The sequence below is a fragment of the Puma concolor genome, chromosome C1 (assembly GCF_028749965.1).
Source record: "Puma concolor isolate L17-30 chromosome C1, mPumCon1.1.hap2, whole genome shotgun sequence".
NCBI lineage: Eukaryota > Metazoa > Chordata > Mammalia > Carnivora > Felidae > Puma > Puma concolor.
The window spans coordinates 169,885,357-169,911,833 of NC_141674.1; positions in this window are offsets into that span (position 1 = coordinate 169,885,357).

Here is a 26,477-nt window from a genome sequence, read left to right on the forward strand (position 1 = left end):
CAGTGGCATCTACTAGTCTTGATTCCGAGATATGTTAACAAGTTTGTGCCCTGGTAAGTGAAAATCTATTTACAGATGAAAACACTTAACTAATGAGGATCCTAAATGAATGGGACTTTGAGAAAATTGACTTACTGATTGAGGCAATTATTACAAACTAATTGACTAGGGACTACTAATCCTAGCAATTTTACTAATGTACAATGAGGTCGAGTTTCCCTAACCTCTCCCATAAATTATTTTTATTCTCTTGCAAGCCATTAACACCCAAACAGTTTTTATTTTCATTTGACATTATTGTTCAATCTTATTTCTTATTCCACTGCCAGAAATTTAAAGAGATTTTGTGGTTGGGATGCTTGGCTGTCTCAGTCTAAGAGCCTGCAACTCTTGATCTCAGGGTCATGAGTTCGAGCCCCATATTGGGTGTAGAGATTACTAAAAAAAAAGAAAAAAAACTTAAAAAAATTTTTTGTGGTTTGGTATGTAATCTTCCAGATTTAAAACATTTTTCTATTTGACTATGTATCTATTTACATATGTTCAAAATAAACTATACCAACTGTTAACTAACTTGTTTTTCCCAAATGTAACATACATTAGACCTTCTTCCCTATCGGTGCAATAAAGATTCCTCATTATTTTTAATAGCTGTATAGTATTCCATCCATATACATACTTTAACTGATTCCTCTGATAAATGTTAAATTGTTTCTAATTTTTTGCTATTTAAAATGATACTCAAGAAACAAAATAAAAAACAAAGAAAGAATGGTACTCTACATACCCACTGAGCAGGTCCTAGTTTGTAAATACCAATCTCCACTAAATGGAACTAGGACTCCTAGGAAAATGGCTCATTCCAGTACCAGGACAAGGACAGTGAGCCTAGAGCATCTTATTACAGTGGAATGTAGGAAAGTATTCTGAAAATGATTGGATTATGTCAAAAGGACATAGAAGTTTACTTTAAATGGGTCCATTTGTCAAACCTGGTCTAAATTTGAGTACCAAAAAAAAAATAAAGATTAGGGGCGCCTGGATGGTTCAGTTGGTTAAGCATCGAATTCTTGGTTTTGGCTCAGGTCTGATCTCACAGTTTCCGAGTTTGAGCCCTGCATCGGGCTCCACACTGACAACACAGAGCCTGCTTAGGATTCTCTCCCTCTCCCCTCCCCTGCTCTAGCTCTCCCTCTCTCCCCAATGAAATAAAAAAACTTAAAAAAAATAAAGATTATATCTCAATTAAGATAATATTGTTAATATTATATATTAATAAAGATTATTTTATTGACTAAAATTAGAAGTCACTAGTCCATACTGACAAAATCTAAAGACATGCAGAAAAAGAGAAAGCTCTTCCTTACAGTGGAAAGCAAATCATATAGAAGGAATGATGAGATTAGAAAATCACCATCAGGTTAACAATTGACTTGGGTGTGAATCAACATCAGCACCTAAATTAGTGAGTGAAAGTTTGAGGCGGAACCACATTTTTTTAGTCTCAAAGCATTTACCCACAAAAATACCTATTAGTTACAAAGAGAAATACGGTATTTTTACACTAGGAAAACCTGGCAAACACCTTAGCCAAGTGTTCAAAGTTAACATTACCAGGAAGAAGATAAAACTTCTTCTTCCGCATGTGCCTCCTGGTCTAATACACTAAGGGAAGGACTGAGTGGTAGTCGTACCGAAAGTGCATAACACGAACCTAATCGTGAGACTACTTCAGACTAACCCAAAGGAAGACAAAGTCTACAACCTACCTGGCCTGTACTCTTTCAGAAATGTCAATGTCATGACATACAAACAAAGACACAGAAACAGTTCCAGAATAAATGAAACTGAAGAGACATGACAATGAACACAACCCATGGGTTTTCTTGCCCTACAGAACATTACTGGGAAAACTGAAGAAATCTGAATAAGTTCTCTAGGTGAGATAATAGTATTATATCATTATTAAATTCTTAACTTTGATAAATGTACTGAGATTATACAGAAATGTTCTGGATTTTTAGGAAATATGTAATGAAGTATTTAAGAGTAATGGAATACTCTGTCTACGACTTACTCTCAAACACTGCAGGAAAAAAAGTTGTATAAGGGTGTGTGGAGAGAGAAAAAGAAGAGAAGAAAACAAATGTAATAAAGTATTAATATTTGGGAATTTGGGATAAAAGTTATATTCTTTGGTTATTCTTGTGATTTTTCTGTAAGCCTCAGATTATGCCAAGAGTAACTTTTGTAAATAGTGTTCTAGTGAACATCAAGGTATGTACATTCTTGTATCATTCTAAAGCTGTTACTATGACATCAATTCCAAGTGGAATTGATAAATCAAAGAATATACACATTCTGGGTTTTTAGAGAAACTGAAAAAATTCTATCTTACTCCCATGTGCCATTTGCTAATCCACAAATGATATAGGAGATAGTCTGATTCTGACACTTTGACATCAATGTACACTGTCCCTCTTTTGACTGCAAATCTGATAAGAAATGAGATCTCTTTGCTATTGGGGTTTGCTTTAGCAGATAGGTTGACTATCGCTTCATATATTTGGTAACCATTTGAATCTCATTCTCTGTAAAGTGTCTGTTCACATACTTTGCCATTTTGGGTGTCATTTTTTTCCTTAATAATTTATAAGTTATTATGTTAATAACAGTAACTGATGTTAATATTGATCATGAATGTTGATTCTACTAGTTTATCCTTTCTTCAACTTTTTAATCATGCCTTACAATTTTATGTAGTCAAATCAGTCTTTTTTGTAGGGATTAGGATTTCATGTCACATTTTTTGAAAGTTCAAGGCTTTTTCAAAAGTTTTATATTGATAGAAGGGAAGTTAATAACAATCTGTAAACCAAATGCTCCCCATGTTCTATGTTTAAAACAATTGTTATAGAATAGTTCAATTTTCCTAGCTTGCTAAAGATTTATGACAAATTTGGATCCCAAGGACAGGTTTGGTAGATTTCCCCCTACATCCACCCCCCCATTCCAGTCCTACTGTAACAGATGACAATACATGTAGGGAAAATGCTGTCATCCTTTCCAAATAAGCTATCTTTTCCCAGAAATAATATCTTAGTGTAAATATCCATCTGGAGAGAATCTAGTTGTTTTCTGCTTAGATGGGGCTGGCAGGCAGTGTCAGTCCCTTTGATCCCTTGAAAGCACATGGGCCTGTGGGCTGCCATCCTCTTGAAGGATACTGTCATTCCCTGTCAATCCATATTAGACAAGGATAGTGTTTTGTAACAATTTATCTCCTTCAAGGTGATTTAGTTATTTTCTGCCAAGATTATGCTAGAGGATGTCATTACTTTTGTCCTGTCTGTCTCGTTATTTTTATTGCCAGAGAATGTTGTCGTTTACCTTCACTGATAATCTATCTCTCTGAGAAAAGATTGTATTAATATTTTTGTGCTAGCTAAAAGCTTCATCTCTACACTGAAGAACATAGAAATAAGACTGCTGTCCCTGTTCTTTGAAGATGCTGTCACAAATAAACAATAAACAACCCTAAGGAGGAAAAAAAGGCTTTGAAAACAGCAACATGTTATGCATAGAGTATTCTTAAAAGAAAAGAGCATCTATATAAGTGTTCAATTATATGTAAATTAACATCTTTGGGTTTTTTTTATTTTTTTAATTTTTTTCAATATATGAAATTTATTGTCAAATTGGTTTCCATACAACACCCAGTGCTCATCCCAAAAGGTGCCCTCTTCAATACCCATCACCCACCCTCCCCTTCCTCCCACCCCCCATCAACCCTCCGTTTGTTCTCAGTTTTTAAGAGTCTCTTATGCTTTGTCTCTCTCCCACTCTAACCTCTTTTTTTTTTTTCCTTCCCCTCCCCCATGGGTTTCTGTTAAGTTTCTCAGGATCCACATAAGATAAATTAACATCTTTGAATCATGGTATATTGATTAAGAGGAAAGATTTGGATTTCACCATTGCTAGCTAAGTAACAATGTGTGTCACATGCTGTTGTAGCAAACTTGCCTTATCTGTAATATAGAAATAATTGCTGTGCTATGTCCTAGTGTTGCCAAGATTTACATAGATAAATCCATGGAAAGTATTTTAATACTACTTATCAAGAACTCAAGGAACATTAGCTGTCATCATCATCATCATCAACATTATAAATAATTCTTATACATTGCAGTAATAACTATCTAAAATAATTAGATTCTAAAATAAGAGAACATACTCAATACTTAATAGTATTACCTGTAATACACAAATGCCCTTTAGCTGGACATTGACAGCCATTGACTGAACTCAAGAACGACTAAAACAACAACAAAAAAATCTGTACAGAAGTTACAGAGAGGAATATTTCCAGTAATATGGTTTTAGTTGAGTCAAGCCTCTACACAGAATATTTGTCATTTTTGGATAACAGTATTTTGCCATAATTGCCTCTTTAACTGCAGAGGTTTGTAATGGACTTGCTGTAAATAAGTGAAGGCTTCTTCCTCATGATGTCTTCTGCCATTTTTTTGACCATTCTGGAAAAGGTGGCTCTATGACAACTCTTTCATTCAGACCTCGGACAGCTCCTCGCACAACCCCTTAAGTATCTCATCTGGTGACTCCCTAACTCAGTCTCTCTCTTGTTCAATTCCCCACTCCAATATTCCTCCTCCCAGCACCCCCACCATTTAATTTAGAAGGATTTTATATTTACTCCTATTTCACATTTTGGAACAAAAACCAAGTTGCCAGGCAGTAATCACTATATGATGTATTAAAGGAGTTATATATCACAGTAGATAACATAAATATAGCACAAGGGATAAGAACTAAAAAAATAAGTACAAAAAAATGACACTTAAAGAGTTATGAAACTTAAAACTGACTTCTGTGTCTAATCTCATCAGTAGTTAGAATGGCTGGTTCTATTAACATATTGGAGAGAATTACAAACACAGCATAGCTTTATTTAACATGATGAAGTAACTCATTATATCCCTGGAAACAATGGACATTGACTGAATAAAGATGGATTGATTCATTGGCAATTGAAATGCCCTACCCAATATGTGCTAACTAACGAAATGGTAAAGGGAGGCTATCCCGGAGAGCAACAATTAACATGCTCTATGCCCTTTTAGAATTTATTGATATATGATTAAGACACAGTGAAATGCATAGATTTTAGGAGTACTTTCAGTTTTAACAAATGTAGACACCCATGTAATCCACACATTTCTCAAGATATAGGCCATTGCTCTCCTTAGGAAGTTCCTGTGCCCTTTTCCCAGTCAATCCCTCCCACCCAGAAAGCAACATTTTTCAGATTCCTATCACAAAATATTAATTGCACTTGGTTTAGAACATCCTGTAAGTGGAATTAGGCAATACTTACTTTTTGGATTCTAGCTTCTTCCACTGTATAGTATTGTTTGAGCTACATCCATACTGCAGAGTGTGACACTAATTTAATCCTTTTTTTCTGAATAATATTCCATTGTATGAATATACTAGTTTGTTTATCTATTCTCTGTTGATGGACACACACGTGGATAGTTTCCAGTTTTTACTATCATGAATATAGCTGCTATAAACGTTCTTCTACTTGGCTTTATATTGATATATATTTTCATTTCAGATAAACATCAGGAAGCACGATGTTATGTAAATATATAATTTTTAACTTTATAAGAAATTGCCACACTATTTCCCAAAGTGGTTTAACAGTTGTATTCCTACTGGCATTGTGAGAATTCTGAAAGTTCCATATCCTTGACAGCATTTGGTGTTGCAAGATTTTGGTGTTGTTGTTTTCATTTTAACCCTTCTGGCAAGAGGTATCTCCTTGCGGTTTTAATTTGCTTTCCTGTGCTTGATAATGCTGAGCAATAAGTATTTTTGTCAGATATATTACAAAGAATTACAAATATTTTCTCCGGGGTCTGTGAATCGACTATTCATTTCTTAGTGGTGTCTTTGGAAGAACAGAAGTTTTTGATTGTTCTGAACTTCAATTAACATTTTTTCCTTTTATGATTAATGCTTTCTGTGTCATTGCTAAGAGATTTTCATTTTACCCAAGGTTGCAAAGCTATTTTATAATGAATGCTTCTAGAAACTTTATTAATTTAGCCTTTATATTTAAGTCTATAAGTCCTCTTGAATTAATTTTAGTGTATAATGTGGAAAAGGTAGTGTAGGTGTGTTCATTTTTTTCCCATCTAGATATCCAAATATTCCTATAACATTGATCAAAAACATACTTTCAGCATAGAACCACTTGGGTACTTTTGTATCAAGTCATTTGTACATACATTGGTCTATTTGGGGGCTCCTTATTCTGTGCCACTGGTCCTTTTGTCTACATTTTGATCAATATCACACTATATCACTATACTTTCATAAGGAGATTTGCTTACTATACCTTTAGATAAGTCTTGAAATCAAGTAATGTTAAGCCCTCCAACTTCTAAGACTATTGTAGCCATTTTATATTCTTTAAGTCTTTCACAAAACTGTTAGAACCAGCTTAACAATTTCTCAAAAAGTCTTATAGTCATTTTCATTAAGATTTCATTGAATATATAGATCAATTTGGGAAAAATTTACATCTTAAAAATATTGAATCTTCCTGTCCAAGAACATGGTATATCTTTATTTCTTTAGGTTTGCTTCAGTTGCTCTCAGCAGTGTTTTGTAGCTTTCAGTGTAGAAGTTCTACACATTTTTTGTTAAGTTTATTCCTAAGTATTTTATGATTTTGGATGCTACTACAAATGCTGATTGTTTTTTAAATCCTTTTTCAATTGTTCAGTGCTATTATAGAGAAAAATAATTGAGTTCTGTATACTAATTCTGGATTCTCAGCATGTTAAATTCACTTACTTTTAGTCGGTATTTGGAGATTTTTTTTTAGGATTTTCAGTATATAATATCATCTGAAAATAGTTTTACGTTTGCCTTCAAATTTTGTCTTTTTGTTTTTATCATGGAATTAGCTAGAATGCCTAAATAGTACGATGTTGAACAGTAGTGGGGAAAGTTTTAACATTGCAACACTGAGCAGTAGGCTTTTCATAAATGTGTCATATCAGATGAGTGAATTTTCTATCTGTAATTTTTTGTGAATTTTTACTATGAATATGTGCTAAATTTTGCCAAATACTATTTCTACATTTCTTGCAGTGACTGTGGTTTTTTCCTACCTTAAACTATTAACCTGAATTACGTCAATTTTTTAATGTTAAAAGAATCTTGCAGGGTGACTGGATGGCTCAGTCAGTTAAGTGTCCAACTCTTGATTTCAGCTCAGGTCATGATCTCATGGTTGGTGAGATCAAGCCCCTCATCAGGGTCTGTGCTCTCTCCCTCTCTCTCGAAATAAATAAACATTTTAAAAAAGAATCTTGCATTTATGTCTAAACCCCACATGGTCATGATCTATTATGGTTTTAGTATATATTACTTAATTTGATGTGCTAATATTTTGTTAAGGTTTTCTACATCTATGGTTAGAAGCAATATTAGTTCTTTTTTTTTTTTTTTCTTGTGGCATTTATTATCTGGTTTTGGTAACAGCATTATGCTGGCTTTACAAAATAAATTGAGACGTGTTTTTCTTTTTTTCTATTTTCTGAAAAAGTCATGTAAGCTTAATATTATTTCTTTATTTAAATTTTTTTTTAACGTTTGTTTATTTTTGAGACAGAGAGAGACAGAGCATGAATGCGGGAGGGGCAGAGAGAGAGGGAGACACAGAATCCGAAGCAGGCTCTAGGCTCTGAGCCATCAGCCCAGAGCCCGATGCGGGGCTTGAACTCACGGACCGCGAGATCGTTACCCGAGCTGAAGTCGGACGCTTAACCGACTGAGCCACCCAGGCACCCCTTAATATTATTTCTTAATTAAATGTTTGATAGAACTCACCAGTGAAGACATCTGGGTCAGAAGTTCTCTTTGTGGAAAGGTTTTTATGAGAAGCTCAATCCTTTTAACAGCGTAGGGTATATTACCTTTTTATTGCTGTGTTAACAAAGTATCCCTAAAACTCAGCAGTTTAAAAGAACAAACATTTACTATCTCATGCTTTCTGTGGGTCAGGAATCAGGGAGCAGCTCAACTGGGTGCTTCTGGCTCAGAACCTCTCACGAGATATCAGTCAAGCTGTCAGCCAAGGCTGCAGTCATCTGAAGACTCAGCTGGAGAATCCACCTTCAGCTCATTCACAGGTCTTTGGCAGGACTCGCTGGTCATTGACTGGCAGTTCCTCCCCTTGTGGGCTTCTCCTAGGCTGACTAACTGCTGTCCTTACAAAATGGCAGCTGGCTTACCATTGAGTGAGTGATACAAGACAGGGATACAGATAGATACAGATACAGATAAGATATACAGAGAGATACCCATGATCTCTTTTGTAACTGAATCTCAGAACTGAACATGCATAATTTCTGTTGTATTCTGTTGGTCACAGAGGCCAATTTGTATAAAACATGTGAAGGGACAATACAAAGGTGTAAATACCAGTGTTGTTACATTTACAGATCAATACAATTATAAACGGTGGAAAAATAAATGTATGCTTTTCATAAAAAGGAAGTATTCGCCCTAATATCTGTATGTATATTAGGAGTTTTATGCTTCTTTGTGACACTGATACAGAGAGGCATTGACAAACTGGAGTATGTAGGCAAGATAATAGACAACAGATAGTGCAGAGTGTTTCTCAAATGCCAAATGAAGAATGGTACCTACAATTGGTTGAAAATTTGAAAATTAACATATTCTTTGATCTGATGGGCTTACCAGTAAGGATTTATCCTGAGAAAATACCTGGATAAGTACACAAAGGATTGTGTGCAAAGAGTCTTCACTGTGTTGGGGGTGCCTGGCTGTGACTTTTGATCTTAAGGTCGTGAATTCAAGACCTCACTGGGCATGGAACCTACTTTAAATAAACTAATTATTTTTTTAAAAAGCCAAGAATCGGGGCGCCTGGGTGGCTCAGTCGGTTAAGCGTCCGACTTCAGCCAGGTCACGATCTCACAGTCTGTGAGTTCGAGCCCCGCGTCGGGCTCTGGGCTGATGGCTCAGAGCCTGGAGCCTGCTTCTAGTTCTGTGTCTCCCTCTCTCTCTGCCCCTCCCCCGTTCATGCTCTGTCTCTCTCTGTCTCAAAAATAAATAAACGTTAAAAAAAAATTTTAAAAAAATAAAAAATAAAAAGCCAAGAATCTTCACAGTGTTATTTAGCAAAGAAAAATAGGCAAAGAACTTACTTGTTCAAACATAAAGGAATGTTACATAAAATTGGTATTTTATAGCCATCAAAATGATTTTCTAAAGGAATATTCATTAACATGAAAATATTTTTATTATTGGTTCTAAGTAAAATAAAAACAAGTCACAAAAATAGAATTGCCAGAGAATGATCCCATTGTAAGAAACATACATGTATGAAAAAACATCTAGGGGGCCCCTGGGTGGCTCAGTCATTTGAGAGTCCGACTCTTGATTTCAGCTCAGGTCAGGATCTCATGGTTCATGAGATCAAGCCCCATGTCAAGCTCCACACTGAGTGTTGAACCTGCTTGGCATTCTTTCTCCTCTGCCCTTCTTCCCTGCTGAAGTGCTCCCTCTCTCTCTCTCTCAAATAAATAAAAATGAAAAAAAAATTTAAGTCTAGATATTATTACTCAAAATATTAAGTGTTATACCAGAGTGGACATGTTTTAGTTTACCCAGTATCTATTTCTCCTTTTCCTAATAACAAGACCTAGACTTTGCAATTGTCCCTCTCTTATCCTCTTTCAATGACTGGGTAGAATTAACTCAAACCCAAGTTCAACAAAGAAGTTGGCATATGACCTAATCTCAAGCAATCATTGTATTGCCAGCCAGCCACAGACATTGAATCAGCATTAGGATTGAGAGAGTCAAACCCCAGACTTCTGTATGAATAAGTCTAGAGCTAGAGTAGTTACATTGCTCCTTTGTGGAAGCCAAGAGATGGAGGGAGTACCTGGTGAGATCATTTGACTGTATATCTGCAGTCAAGCCCTAGTGTCCTCATCTCATTTAGGCTCCAATACCCTATGTTCTATCATCACCTTTCTCCCCACCACGTACACCTCTACCCGACTTAGCTGCAACTCATGGCTTTTGGACTGAATTAGGAAAAAAGGAAGAAAAAGTGGAAGTGAAGGAGGGATGAATAGAGAGAGGGAAGAAGAAGGCTTGCATTTCATTCATTTATGAAAAGATGGCTATGTAAGAAATTAGGGAAAATTATTTTAGACAAATGAAAACAGAAGGGGAAGCATGACCATTGTCTTCATGGAGGTTAAGGACTCACATGTAGAAACAAAAAGAACGATTTTGAATTCAATGGTCTAAGTTACAGGGAGGCACATTTGCTTCAGTATAAGCAACATAGTGTTCTAACAATGAGAGCTGTCTAGAGGTAAAATAGGATGCCTTGTAAAGTTCGGAACCCCTTGTAACAGGAAGCATTGAAGCAGAGACTGGATGTCAGTCATCAGAGTTTTGTACAGGAGCTTCATCCCTGCTTTAAAAGAAGGGTAGTACCAAATGACAACTAAATTAGTTAACCTGGGTAGGTAACTAACTTGGGATCCCTGGGCTTTTGTTTCTTCTTTTTATTTTCCTAATCTGATAAATGAGTCTTTGCCCAGCACGCTTTTTAACATAACTCAAAAAATGTCTAAAAGAGCATACTTGGAGAAGGCTGTACTCAATTTTCTAGTAGCAAAAATAACTAGGTCCTGATCTTCTTGTGACTCAGAACAATCAGTAGTCAGTGCATTAAATACAAAGAACCTAACATGACACACAGTTCCCTTTTGAAAAATAAAGCTATTTTGAATTACACAGAGAAGAGAAATTTCCCTTGGATAAAATTGAAAACATTACATACCATATCAAGCAAAGAGAAACATTATATTTTTATCAGCATGGGACTCTAGAGTGTTTTTTATGAAAACATGAGCATGACAAAGTGAAAAAAACCCAAAAAATATTGATAAATTTCTGAACTGTCAGATTTTAGCTAATGGAGTAAAATCTCTCAGGTCCTTATGGAATAAATTTTACACATGAGTGTTCATTCCTTTAAGCACTAAAAGTTTTGTTTTGATAGAAGTCTTTTTACAAATATATGGGTATATTTGCCACTTTCCTGCCTTAACAGAGAATGCCAAAAAATAATAATTAATGTCTTAATGACCCACAGAACTACTGCTGTATGCTCAACTCACGTGGAGTCCCTCAGACTCTTCTGAAGCATATATATATCCCTACATTAGCATGATCTTTTTTTTTTTTTTTTAGTTTTTTTTAATGTTTATTTATTTCGGAGAGAGAGACAGAGAGAGACAGAGCATGAACAGGGGAGTGGCAGAGAGAGAGAGACACACACACAGAATCCGAAGCAGGCTCCAGGCTCTGAGCTGTCAGCACAGAGCTTGATGTGTGGCTCCAAATCACGAATTGTGAGGTCATGACCTGAGCCAAAGTCAGATGCTTAACCGACTGAGCCACCCGGGTGCCCCCCTACATTAGCATGCTCTTAATGTGTGGTTTTAGTAGCGTCTCCTTTTTAAAGTTTTCTGGTTTTCTTCCTTACTATCAGACTCCAGTCTGTCATTCTTCAATGCTGCTAATAAATCTATCTCTGGCAGCCTTTTTTCCTGACATCAAGTTTGCTGCTTTTTTATCTGTTGCAGTTTTGAAAAATGGATAACTTAAGCAGAATAAGAACACACAAGAAAGATGAAATCAAAACGGTGGACAGAGCGCATGTGTGTGCTTCAGCTTCCTCTCCCAAATCCCTAGAAATGAAAGAAATATATGCTGTATGAGTACAATACAAGAATGCATGGCATTTTTATAATGACTTTATTTGAAGTGTCTAACTCCTGGGAGTGACAAAACTGTTTGTGGAGTATCTTGGTTCATACCTTCTCCCTTCACTGGTGGGGCTAGAATTGAGGATTTTTCACCTAGAGACAATGGAAACCGCATGGCTTGTGGGAAAGAGGCTTGACAAAAAACCAAACATGTTCAGGATGCCCGCACATGCTCCAAGGAGGCCTTCCCCACCATCATCCTGGCCACTTGTCGAATTTAAAAAAGCTTGGATTTTAAAATGAGAAACTGCCCCTTTTTAGTTTAACTTGAGCAGGATTCACATTTTCTTCAAGTTGATAGGGAAACAGCTTATAAGAATGGTAAGTTTTAATTTATGTTTAAATTATTAACTCCATAAAATATACCTTAGTAGTTTTGGAGCTACAGACTCATGAGTGTTTTCAGTTCCAGAAAATTCCAAGTTATCATTGCTTCCAGTGTTACCTCTCTGCCAGTCCCTCCATTCTCTTCCCCTAAGACTCTTGTTAGAAGGAGTTAGAATCTTCAAATCTGTCCTCTTCATCTCTTCCTTGCCTTTTCATATTTTAATCTCTTTTGTCCCTCGGTGCTGTGTTTTGGGTGAATTCGGCAGGCTATCTTCTCATTCCCTAATTCTGTCTTTTCCTATGCCAGTGTGTCAATTATCTATTGTCTAAAGAATTACTTCAAAATTTACTGGTTTGAAATAAGAATAATTTATTGCTTCGTGAGTTAGTGGGTTGGTGAAGTGGCTTTTCTGATAGTCTTGTCTGGACCCCCTCATGCACTATAGCTACCTGGCAGGTGAGCTAGAGTCTTGGCTTCACTGAGCTGTGGGACAGCTGAGGTGGCTGAACCAAGGCTTCTTCCTTGGTGGCTTTAGTGTTCCCAGTATGAGTATGTAAGACCCAATACTTTCCAGGTCTCAACTTGCATCAATTTTGCTAGTGATCCATGGGCTAAAACAAGTCACAGAGAAGTAGACTCCTCTTTTTGATGGCAGGAGCTACAAAAAAAAAATGAATGGCCATTCTTCACAGTTTCCCATACCTGGCTAGAATTTATTCATCATCTACATTTTGTATTGCAAGTATAGTTTTTCATTTCTAATATTTGTAACTCTTTTATCATATCCATATATTCTCTTTTTATGCCTATTTTGTATCATAAAATCTTGTTTTGTAATGAATGTAATTTTTTATTTCTTTCTTTGAAAGAACAAACTTATTTAAGATCTTTGTCATCTTGTGCCATGGAACTGATTTCACTTTGGGTGAATGTATGTTCTGCTTAACTTTGTTGGCTGTCTTATTCTTATCCTTACTTTTCTCATGAGGTTCATTTTAAGGGTTAGATTTTGTTGTGATTTGTTGTTTCAGTCCTCAGTCTCTCTCTTCCACCTATCCTACTTTTACTTTTTCTCCCACTCTTTCAGACCTCTGGTCCAGAATTGAGTCTTATAATGTGTTTTGGGATCTCACGCTATTACGACCTATGGGTTTATAATGGATTTAGGCCCAGGGCCAGAGGACAGCTTGACTCAATTTCCAGTCACAAGTCTCCTTGCTTCCTGCTTGCTTAGCTACACCTTCCTGTGAGCCCCAGACAGAGGGTCAGCAGCAAGAAGGTGGAGGGTAAAAATATGGGGTCTTTCCTATTTCAGCTTCCTTTCATAGGGGTGAGTAAGAAAGTTTCCACTCCAGCCACTGGCTTTAAGCTATGAGTCAGCCCAGGTCCCCTGTCTCCTATGGAGGATTTTTAATCTTCATTACCAATGGGAGCCATCCTTTCCCCACTTCTGTTTCCAGACTCATCATCTGGCAGGCCTTCAACTTCAGTCCCACTTATTCATATTTCTATTGGTTTATGAGCCATGTAGATGTTTACATGTTGTGGATTCTGTCTACGGATTTTACATTTCATCTGTTATGGGTATGGGTTTCAACAAGATGAAGTGTATTACACATGAATTTATTACCCAACTGACCAAAGTCCCACAGTAGTTTTAGCAAAGCACCTCATATTAAACTCAGAAGTACATGACAAGCACAGGACAAGATGTTCAATTATTAACCATTAAGGAAGTATACATTAAAACCACAATGAGGTGTTAACCATGTGATTATTAGAATTGCTAAAATTATAAGTCTGATCAATACCAAGTGTTGACAAGGAGGTACAGCAAGAGGACTTTTCATACACATTGGCAGGAATGAAAAATCATACAACCAATTTGGAAAATAGCCTAGCAGTTTCTTAAAAAGTTAACACTTAGGTACCTACATATGATTTAGCCATTCCACTCTTGGGTATTTACCCAACTAATGCATTCATCCATATAGACACCTGTACATGAATGTTTATGACAGTTTTATTTGTAATGACCAAAAATCCAAATTCTGTCAACACCTGAATGGGTAAATAAATTGTGATATATATATATATATATATATATATATATATATATATATATACAATGGAATTCGACTTGACAATTGAAAAGAATGAGCTAAATAGAGTATAGAATGAATGAATCTCAAAAGAATTAGCTGAGTGAAAGAAGCCAGACAAAAAAAGAATGCATACCATATGTTTCCTTTTATAAACATTCTAGAAAATGCAAACTAGTGGCACTTGGGTGGTTCAGTCAATTGAGCGTCTGACTCTTGATTTCTGCTCAGGTTATGATCTCACGGTTGTGAGACTGAGCCCTGTTGTGGACTCTGTGCTGTGCATGGAGCCTGTTTGGGATTATCTCTCTCCCTCTCTCTCTCTGCCCCTCCCCTGTTCATACGTTTTCTCCCTCTCTCTCTCTCAAAATAAAATAAAATAAGGAAAATGCAAACTAATGTATAGTGACAAAAATTGGATCAGTTGTTGTCTGGAGATGGAGATGGGAAACAGAGTACAGTAGAAGGTAGAAATTACAGAGTTATGAAGGAACTTTTCCTGGTGATGGACATGTTCATTATGGTGATGGTTTCATAGTACTTATATATCAAACTTAAATTGTAAACTTTATATCCAGTTTATTATATACTAATTATGCATTAATAAAACTTTTAAAAAATAATTTGATGCTATATATTTCGGAGCTAGTTTAACTTGGACATACTCGTTTCACTTAAGAGAAAATTATAATGTTGACAAAAATATTAACAATGACAACTAACACTGGGCACTTTGCCATGCCAGTTATTATGTTAAACATTTCACTTAGGTCATCTCACTTAGTTCCTTCAATAAACTTATCAATAAGGAATTACTAAATATCCCATTATCCAGATAAAATAGTCAAAAGATGAAGTAGCTTGCCTAGGAGGTGACATATAGGTAAGTGCCCCAAAATGCGATTTGAACCATAAACTGTGGTTTTGAACCATAAACTGTGGCCCAAGCTTTGAACACTTACCCCTAATTGGGCAAGAAGGACAATTTGTCTCACTCTTACTCAGTTTCCTAGTCTTATCCTTTAAAACTGCCCTCCCTCGCCCTTATTTTTATCTGCTCCTAGGAAAGTCTAAAAAGCTTGTTCCCAAGGATGGAGGTTGAGAAAGAGCACAACCTTTTGGCTATGTCTCACCAGGTTACCTATGTAAGGAAAACTGAAGGACTAAAATTATGGGGTATCCTTGCTAGTTTATACATCTGGTGATCACCTTTGCTTGTCTTTACTGGACTATTTTACACTTTTGTAGAGATAGAAATTGTAGAAAATGAATAATAAGGCAATAATTCTTTTCCATAGAAATGCAAATTGTCTGGTAAAATGCTATATTGATTATTGCTCTCTAGACATTGACTTCCTTTAGCCTGTGTTTTATTTATATATATATTCATTTCAGCATTTCTCATCTGACTATAAGTTGTCTTTTAAACTACATAAAATCTTTGACATGTGTTCATTTTTGTTTGTATGAGAGACATGATTTTATCCTTTAAAAATCTATCCTTTTGGGGAGTCTGGGTGGCTCAGTTGGTTGAGCAACCAACTTCAGCTCAGGTCATGATCTTGCCATCTGTGGGTTTGAGCCCCGCGTCGGGCTCTGTGCTGACAGCTCGGAGCCTGGAGCCTGCTTCGGATTCTGTGTCTCCCCCTCTCTCTGCCCCTCCCCTGCTCATGCTCTCTCTCTCTCTCTCAATAGTAAATTAACATTTAAAGATTTTTTAAAATCTATCCTTTAATACATATATATTATAATTTAAAATAATTCTAAAAATATATTACCTAACAGAGCAAGCAACTTACTGAGTTTAGTGATCTCTTCCTAACCCTGTCCAACCACGAAATTCCCTTTGTATAGACTTTCAATGACTGTGAGGATTTCAATTCTAATGTAAGACAATGGTGAGCCCCTCCCTTTGCATCTAATTACATAAAGTAAAATTGGGGAAAGGAAAATAGAGACTAGACACAAATAGAGTTGGAGAAGTAAAAATGGGCTTCCCTTTCCATAATGGAATATAAAGTTTAAAGAGAAGAGGAGGAAAAGTAAATGCAGATTTTAAGATTGCCTCCTTGTGACATCTGTAAGGAGAAAGGAAGGAAGCCAAATACATGTTCTTTGGCTTGAGGTGATCATAGAAAGAGCTGAGACCTTATAAAACTGAGTATTTGGAAAGAAAGTAAGAAATACCTGCTCTATGATGATGAATATATTAAATACAGATGACTCACAGTTTTTTCCAGTACAAATATCCAAGTTGTTCTGCATCCCTTAGTTAAGGCAATAAGGTGGTAAGACAAAGCAGATGAGGAGGCCTGACAATGATGCAGGTGCCTGGAACATAAGATTAAATAACAATAGGCACAGAAAATCAAAAAAGCATTGGTAGGTCTAGAAGTGAACAAAAGCTTGTTATCCAGGTTATCTACCATAAAAGAAAATAAATGTATGGATATGTGGTTAAAACTAAAAGAGGGAAATTTTGAAAGTTTTCTATAAGAACAGTAAGTGGAAATTGAATACAGCATATATTATTTAAGGTATGTAAAATATCAATGATGCTGTTCTTATAAATAAATCATGTTTTATCTAAGATGACATTAAAAATATTTAACAACCTTAAGGCAGAAGGAAGACCTATATTGAAGGATGCAGGGCCCAGTGGAGCAAGGTTCTGGAGGCCGTTTGCTGTGCCTGACATTGAGCTGGGATCCATGGGGGACGATAGAGAATCCAATAGCCCTCAGGGAAATAACCAAGATTACTAGGGTAAGTGTCTGGCATTTGGAAGGCTTGGGGTAGTGGCTATTTACAAATTGCATAGAATTGTTTTCTATTTTAATTAAAATGCCTCTCTCTTTCTCTCTCTGTCTCTCTCTCTCATAAGTATACTTGGTACTGCTCACCTAAACAGAAAAAAAACAAAGAACTGTAAAAGAACTGGTCACTGCATGAGTTAGGAATGTGCAGAGCTACAAATAAGAGAAAACTCTACCACAGGGGCTTAACAGAAATGTTTTTCATGTCATTAAAAAAAAACAACAAAAACAAAAAAACCCACTAAACCAGAGTAGATATGAGCATTCCAAGGCTTGGATATAATGATGCATAGTGACATCATCAGGGACCCAGTCTCCTTCCATCTTCATGTTCCTCTATCCTTAGCCATTCTCATCATGCTTGTTGCCTCATTGTTGCAAGATGATTCTTACCCCACCACACTTCACATCTGTTTCAGGAAAGAATGAGATGGAAAGGTGAAGGAGTCGTACCTATCTCAGGAGATTAGGTGCACAGCAGACACTTGTCTGCCTTTGGCCAGAAGTGTCATGTTATCTACCCTACATGCCATGGCAGCATCAGGAAGTCATATTTTTAGTGATGCACTTTGTTGCCTTGAACAAAATGAGAATTCATTAGTAAGGACGAAGGAGAAAATAAGTATTGGTTGGATAAAAATATACTACACTCATCTAAAACCTTCATCAAAACTCGGATAGAATTGGCTCTACCAATGAATTCTTAATGTTTACAAAAAAGTCTTAAAATAGCAAAGTACAGTTCAGTGTGCTACGGGTTTTTAAATAATGTATTGTGTCATTCAGTAAATGTTGTTATTTTTAAAGTTCACATCTGCAGGGATGTATGTAATCACAACCTCATGTTTAAGTGGAAACCATTGTATTACACATAAGCTGTTTCCAAACATGTATAACTAATCAAATTTTTAAGCCAAATTTCTTCATCCATGCAGAAAAAACACTCCTCATTGATGTTCATATAAAAGCTTTTCATGAATGGAAGATTAATTTTGTAGTGTTTGAGGAGAGAGAAAGGGCATAATTTAAAAATTGTAAAATTATCTTAGTTGAGGCAGTAAAATGTAAAGGAATTTTCAACTTAAAAAACATTTTAATTTCAGAGTTACTTGCCCCTTTAAGTTAGTTTTATTTTGTTCTTTGATTCTGCTGATTTTCTAAGGTGATCTTCAGTTTCCATTCTGTCTTTCTCTATTTTTGTTTGACTTAATTTTTTTCTCCATTTCAGAATGGAATTTTTATAAGAGTGGCAGATTTTTTTCCCCAAATTGCCCAACATTATGTATCTCTATTCTAGAAAATGGGATTCTCATTTGTCTCTGCAAAGAGGCTTTTCATGGTTTCTAGTGCAGCAAATGCAATTCAATAAGTTATGCTCCCAGTTTAAAAACATCTATGATGAAATAATGTGTAAGAGTTCATTGGAGAATAACCCTTGCATAAAACGTTTGAGCATCGCTTATTTAGTCTGAATCCCAGTTTGGGAAGAAAAATGTTTTCAGAATAGTTTCCTTTTGGTAACTGTTAATACTGCTGGATCCTCTCCTTTAAATGCAGCAGAGAGTAGAGGGGAATCCAGTAGAGACCAACATACACAGTTAAGACCCTGATACTCACCTATAGCACATATAGTGCTATAATGCCTCAATCAAAAACTGAACATTTCTCTGAGAAATAAAACTGGAGGGCAAACAAGTGACATTTCCAAGATAGATGTTGGTTCTATATTCAAGCTATACCTATGTTCAATTCAAAGCAACTGAAGTAAGTAGACTGAAATATATATCACATTGCTTGAAGTCCATTTACCCTAAATTTATGTCACTAATGACCAATGTGTGGTGGTGATCTCCTTTCCTTCTTTTCCTTCTCAAGCCCAGACAATGACTATTTGACATTGAATGGACCCAGTGAGTCATCTAGGTCTGATCAGAGATAACTGTAAACTTGGCCAGAATTTGTTATCACTGTAAAATGTCCTATCCTGCTAGTGTGAGTATAAGTTGGTTCAACTTTTTGGAAGATCATTTGACGATGCATCAAGAGTCTTTAAAAAACACAGCACTTCTACTTTGTGCTCACAGCTGATCATCTTTGGGTAAAGTAGATTTGTATACAGATGTTTATCATAGTATGTTTATAAAAGAAATAATAAAAAAAACCTCTAATTATTAGGTTATTATGACATAACCTAATATATGTGATTATGACCAAAGATAGGGGGGAAAGGTAAAGTTTGAAATAGTATGTATTGCATGACCCTGAGTTTTTAAAACTATTCATACAGTAAGACCCAACATAGAAAAATGTTTTCCTGAAAGAAAATTCAACCATGTCATATCTAGGTAAAGTGAGTGCAAACCTTATACACATAGCTGATTAATTATTTTTATTAAATTCCTAAACATAGAGACGATCCAGTATACAGTTATTTTTAAATGATTTATGTCACATTTTCAAATGACCATCCATGAGTGTTACACCAATTTATGTATTTTTATTGTAAGCAAGCCAATTTTCTACTCAGGTGTACCTAGCTTACAAGGTCTTTTTTATATTTTTCTTTTTTTTTTTTAAGTGTATCTATTTATTTTGAGAGAGACAGAGATGGTGCAAGTGGGGGAGGGGCAGAGAGAGAGGGATAGAGGGAATCCCAAGGAGGCTCCTCACCATCAGTGCGGAGCCCAACGCAGGCTGGAACCCACAAAACCGTGAGATCATGACCTGAGCCAAAACCAAGAGTTGGGCACTTAACCAACTGAGCCACCCAGGCACCCCTATATTTTTCTTAATTGCCCAAATTATCTACATTAAAGAACATTTTAATAATAAAAAATACTTATACACATATGAAGATACAGTATTGAAAATGCAGATCAAATAAGATGGAACATCTTGTCCTTCAAGAGTGATTATCAAGTGCTTCCTGGAATCTGCCTGAGACGCACACATTAACCTCAAGTATCTGTCTACCTTCCTTTTTTGACTAATTGGTGTTTCTACTTGCGTCTCATCATCCACCTTACATTAAAGGTGCCAAAGGGGCACCTGGGTGGCTCAGTTACTTGAGTGTCAGACTTCGGCTCAGGTCATGATCTCACAGTTCATGAGTTCAAGGCCCACATTGGGCTATGAGCTGTCAACACAGAACCCCTCTTTCTCTGTTCCCCTCTTTCTCTGCCCCTCCTCCGCTCATGCTCACTCTCTTTCTCTCTCTCTCTCAAAAATGAACATTAAAAAAAAGAAGTGCCAAAAATGGGACTCCCAGGCTACCACCCACTAGCATCATTTCTATTACTGGCACCGTTCTTCTCTCACACTTGAAACCTTTGAGCAATCTTTGACTTCTCCTTTCTTGCCTACCATATCCAGTTACCACTGAACCTGTCCTCTGTCCTTTTCTATTCCCATGGCTCCCACCCTAGCACAGGTTTTCATTACCTCTTTCCTGCGACAAATATGTATTTAGTGCCTACTGTGCACAAGGCTATGATACTGGGACAGAGGCTGTTCCTACCCACATGGAATGTCTAGTCTAGCAGGGTGGATAGACAGTAAATGACAAATTACAGAATTAATCCTACAACTACAACTGTGGTAATGCTTGATGGAAGAAAGTCTGACAATTTTAAGAGCAAGTAACTAGAGAGAACATATCTAGTCTGCAGAGCTCAGGTTGAAGATGGCTGGAGGAAGTGTCTTTTTTTTTTTTGAGCTCTGAAGTGGAGGCATTAACTAAGTGAAGCAAGGAGAGAGTAATCTAGGTGTAACGAACGAGGTGTTCAAGAAAACTGAGGAGGAAAGGACTTGGGGCATGCAGAATACTGGGACAAAGCCAAGTTGGATGGAGGGCAAAGAGAGGAGGAGAATGGTTTGCCCTGAGGCTGCCAAGGTAGGGTGGCCAGATCATCCAGCCCTTTGTAGGCTATGTACTACATTGTAGACATCAAACAGGATAAAATTTGCCTCTCTGCCTCCGGGTTACAGCCTCTTCAATTATTCTCGCCCACTAGAACTAGATATATCTTTCAAAAAGATCTGCTGGAACACATCAGTTTCCTAACACAAAGAAAACTGGAAAAAAAAATCACTTAGTAACTCACCACTGCCTATGAACTCAGGGAGATTCTTAGGCTTTGGTGTAGGCTGAATTGTGTCCCCATCAAAATTCATATGCTGAAGTCTCTACCCCTAGTATCTTAGAATGTGACCTTATTTGGTAATAGGGGACATGGGATCATTGCAAGTGTAATAGTTCAGATAAGGTCATTCTGGAGCAGGGTGGGGTCCTCATCCAGTATGACTGTTGTCCTTATAAAAGGCGAAATTTGGGCCCAGACATATGCACACGGCAAGAACAAATCAAGGAACTACCAGAAGCTATGAGACAGTCCTAGAATAAATCATTTGCTATCATGTCCAGAGGGAGCATGTCAGACTTCTGAACTCCACGTGAGGCAATAAATTTCTGTTGTTTAAGCCATTCAGTTGGTGATGCTTTGTTACAGCAATCCCAGCAAACTAGCACCAACTTTTAACTTGAAATTTTTCATTTGAGATAAATTGAACTGTTGTCCTCAGACATACAAGAGGAATACCATCTTTCTTGTTTTCCTTATTTCCTGACTAAAATAATCTCTCTCTCTGCTTATCTGTATCAGTTTTTCCTTATAAAGCCGACTTATGGGAACCCCCTTCTCTTCTGAAGCCTCATATAATTATTTTTTTAATGTCATATTCATGCAACTCTTGTAAGCTACCTTAAATAATTTAGGGGACATGATGAAGTAAAATAAATGGATAAAAAGTTAGTGTGGTGTCTAATTGCAATGCTGTTCATTATCTATTATATGATACTCCATATTGCCATTTTGTTATGGCTTTGTCTCGTCTCTCCAACCAAATTGTGTCCTTCACGATCTTTCTCTACTTTTTTGAATCCCTGAAAGTAGTCAACCAAACCCTACTTGTTTACCTGAAATAGGAGCCCCTGACTGACCTCTTGTGAAAGGTGATCTAGCTGATTTCCAGGTAGTAGCGACCGTGATGCTAACTTGACTCTGGGCCAGGTGCTCCAATGCTTACTCTCAGTATTCACCTTCAGCATTCTCTGGGACAATTACAACACTTCTTTTCCAAAGGTCCCCCAGGGCTTTGGAGAACTAAAACTAGATCTCTCTCAAGAAGGGTAAGAAAACATAGGCCTGAGAGGTACATATATTAAAGTGTATTCAATTTCAAAACCATTATTTAAGGAAGAATATTGAAGAATGGGTATGTGCTTTTCATGTTGTAAGTCTAGTTCTATTAAATACGGATAAAGAGCATGGAGCCAATAACATACAATTGCTTTTAATCATGACTGGAAATTTTTGGTATGATTCAGACACAGGCATTTGTTTATTGCTGCTTTTTCAAGGCACATGAAATTCAAAGTCTTGTGTTCTTACCTATTTCTTTTTTAAAGCCCATCAGAAATAGAAAGAAATTACTATTTCATGATAATATTACCTTAACTGCTAGTTTATTTTAAGGAATCACACCGAACCACCTAGAGACATATGTGAGTGTTGTAAGTGGAATAAGGTTAACCTGATAATTAAAAGAACATTATTTCCCCTTCAGTTAAGAGATGAAGTCAGATGATGCTAATGGTAATAGTTAAATACAATATCCATAGCAAATGATTGTTTTTGCTTGTTATATTTTGATGGTAAGGAACTTTTGGTTTATGTTGGGAACTAAGGCATTAACCTGACTCTAATTTCTTTTTTTTTTTTTTTAATTTTTTTTTCAACGTTTTTATTTATTTATGGGACAGACAGAGACAGAGCATGAACGGGGGAGGAGCAGAGAGAGAGGGAGACACAGAATCGGAAACAGGCTCCAGGCTCCGAGCCATCAGCCCAGAGCCTGACGCGGGGCTCGAACTCCCGGACCGCGAGATCGTGACCTGGCTGAAGTCGGACGCTTAACCGACTGCGCCACCCAGGCGCCCCGTCTCTAATTTCAAAATAGGCATAAATCATAACTATTAAACTTTTTTTAATGTTTATTTATTTTTGAGAGAGAGAGAGAGAGAGAGAGAACTGGAGGGAGAAGGGCAGGACGAGAGGGAAACACAGAATCCAGAGCAGCCTCCAAGCTCAGAGCTGTCAGCACAGAGCCCGATGCAGGGCTTGAACTCACGAACCTGAGATCATGACTGGAGTCAAAGTCAGATGCTCAACCGACTGAATCACCCAGGTGCCCCCTGTTAGATAGATTGTGCCCATAGTATATTGTCTCAAAAGCCACCTCTACATAATATACATCCATTTTAAGCATTGAGTTTAAGGAGACAAATACTTGTCTCCCTTCTATGTGGAATCTAAAATAAAAACCAAACTCCTAAAAACCAGAGAACATTTGTGTGGTTGCCAGAGGTAGGGTGGCAGGTGGGGGAATTAGGTGAAGGTGGCCAAAAGGTACAAGCTTCCAGTGATAAGATGAATGAGTTCTGGGGATGTAATGCACAGCTTGATGACTATAGTTAAATATACTGCATATTTGAAAATTGTGAAAAGAGGGGCACCTGGGTGGCGCAGTCGGTTAAGCATCCGACTTCAGCCAGGTCACGATCTCGCGGTCCGTGGGTTCGAGCCCCGCGTCGGGCTCTGGGCTGATGGCTCAGAGCCTGGAGCCTGTTTCCGATTCTGTGTCTCCCTCTCTCTCTGCCCCTCGCCCATTCATGCTCTGTCTCTCTCTGTCCCAAGAATAAATAAACGTTGAAAAAAAAAAATTTAAAAAAAGAAAATTGTGAAAAGAATTGACTTCATCACAAGGGGAAAAAAATATAACTATGTGAGGTGATGGTTGTTAACTAATCCTACTATGGTGATCATTTTGCATGTATACATATAGCAAATCATCATGTTGTATACCTTAAACATATACAATGTTATAGATCAGTTGTATATCAATAAAACTGGAAAAATAGTTTGAACATTATTTTAAGGGCTTTCTTCTTTGCTATGTATTTTCACCACTGTAATTTTGTGCATTTTAAATATGCTGCTATTTTGTTCTGTTTAAAATATCTGAAATATAGAGAATATGTATTGGTTGGCAGCCTGTAAGATGGCCCCCAATGATCCCCACCTCCTGATATCCACACTCTATCACCTCCCTTTGAATATGCACTGGACTTAGTGACTCACTGCTAACAAATGTAGTATGACAAAAGTAATGTCATACCCCTTTTGATATTAGATTATAAAAAGACTGGCTCCTGTCTTGGATTCTCTTGCTCACTCTCTCATTCTCCCTTGAATCTTGCTCTCTTTTGAATGACCTTGGGAAAGCCAGCTGCCATAATGTGAGGCTGTTCTGTGAGAAGGTGCATGAGAGTGATCTTGGAAGTATATCTTCTGACCCCCTACCGAGAGCCACATGAGTGAGCTTGGAAGTGGATACTCCTTCAAGAGGAGTCTACTTCCCTGGCTGACAGCTAGCTTGCAACCTTAGGAGCGACCTTGATCCAGAACCATCCATCTAAGCTACTCAGATTCCTGATCCGCAGGAACTGCTTGAAGTGATAAAATGTTTGCTGTTTCCAGCCACTGAGTTTTAGGATAATTTGTTACATAACAGTAATAACTAATACAACATAACATTGTGTGCTATGTAGTACATCAGTTTTCATTCTGTCTTGAAATTTGCCCAGTCAAGTTTTGGGTGTTGGGAATGGGCTGCTAACTATATTAAATTTGGTCTTCTGTGGATAAATACATCATTATATAGTCTGATTTTCAGTGATTTCCATAATTAACCTTAGAGGACTACAATGTCCTATTGTGTTTTGTGTGATGAGGGTAAATTTATATCAAAGATCTTGGTGAAATCTTAAAATGTCCAGAACCTCCATATGTTTGGAATATGTTATATGGCTTGTTCATTCCTTCATTCATTCCCTTTATCATTAATTCAGGTAGAAAACATCTGTTGAGTCCCTGTTACGACCAGGACTTGTATTAGGCAATCCAGATACCAAATGGAATATTACTAATCCTGCCCTCCAGAAACTTAAGGTCTAACAGGGTAGACAACAAATAACAGTGATAACAGAGGGTGGTGATTGACAGAAATAACAGTTGGCCCTGGATGCTTGTGCATTGAGGAGGGGCATTAGGGTGATAAAAGAAAGCTTCCTTTAAGAAGTCATGACTGATTTTGAGTGATAAATGGGATTTAGTCAATGAAAGGAAAGCATGAAGGAAGTATTTCAAGCAGAAGGAAGATGTATGTCACAGAACAGTAGAAACAGAGTTTGCAATTTTAAAGGCACTTCAAGTTGTTTATTGTAGCTGTGAGGAAAAAGGTGTGACCGTGAGAAAAGAAGCTGGAAAAGTTGGCAGGGGCAGAAATTAAAAAGATGTGTGAAACAATTTAAGGATTCAGATAAACCCGTTTGTTCCCAGAAGACTAGCTACATTAGGATCACCTGGAACACTTATTAAAGTTATAGATTCCCACATTCCCCCAGAGACCCCTTTAATCAGATTCTGGAAACAGAATTAAACATTATAGTAAGCTGGTCAATGTTTCTAAAATTAGTGTAATATAGGGACTGTTTTTAATAGGAAAAGCAAACTGGAACTGGCCACCAGTATTTCCAAATGAAATTCAAAGAAAAATTGTGGGGACACCTGGGTGACTCACTCGGTTAAGTGTTTGACTCTTGATTTTGACTCAGGTCATGATCTCACAGTTTGTAAGATTGAGCCCTTCATTGGGCTCCACACTGACAGCACAGAACCTGCTTGGGATTCTCTCTCACTCTCTCTCTCTCTCTCTCTCTCTCTCTCAAATAAAGAAAATAAATGTAAAAAGAAATTGTGAAACCAATAAAATTTAAATCTAATAACACTCATTTCAATTGTGGGATGGAGTTGTTTATTGAGCTCAATGGGAGCTTCCTCATTGACTATAACTCTGCCTCCTGTTGCAGCACTAGATCTTCAGAGTTCAGCATGTTGATATGATTGTGCATCATGTAATGACTTCATTTATCCCACACTTTTTCCTATTTGAACTATGAATTCTAATTATATGACCCATTTTGATGTCATTTGACCTTCACTTAAGAATGTTTTGAGTATTGAATCTATGTACTCAATAGGATTAAGTTCATTTACAAGTGATCAAAATCCAAATACTTAATTTAAAATGGATAGATGTTTATTACTCTCTTGTATATGTTTGGGAAGGTGATACAGTTTGGTATAGTCTCTACAGTATCAGAAACCCAGTCTTCTTTTGTATTGTCATT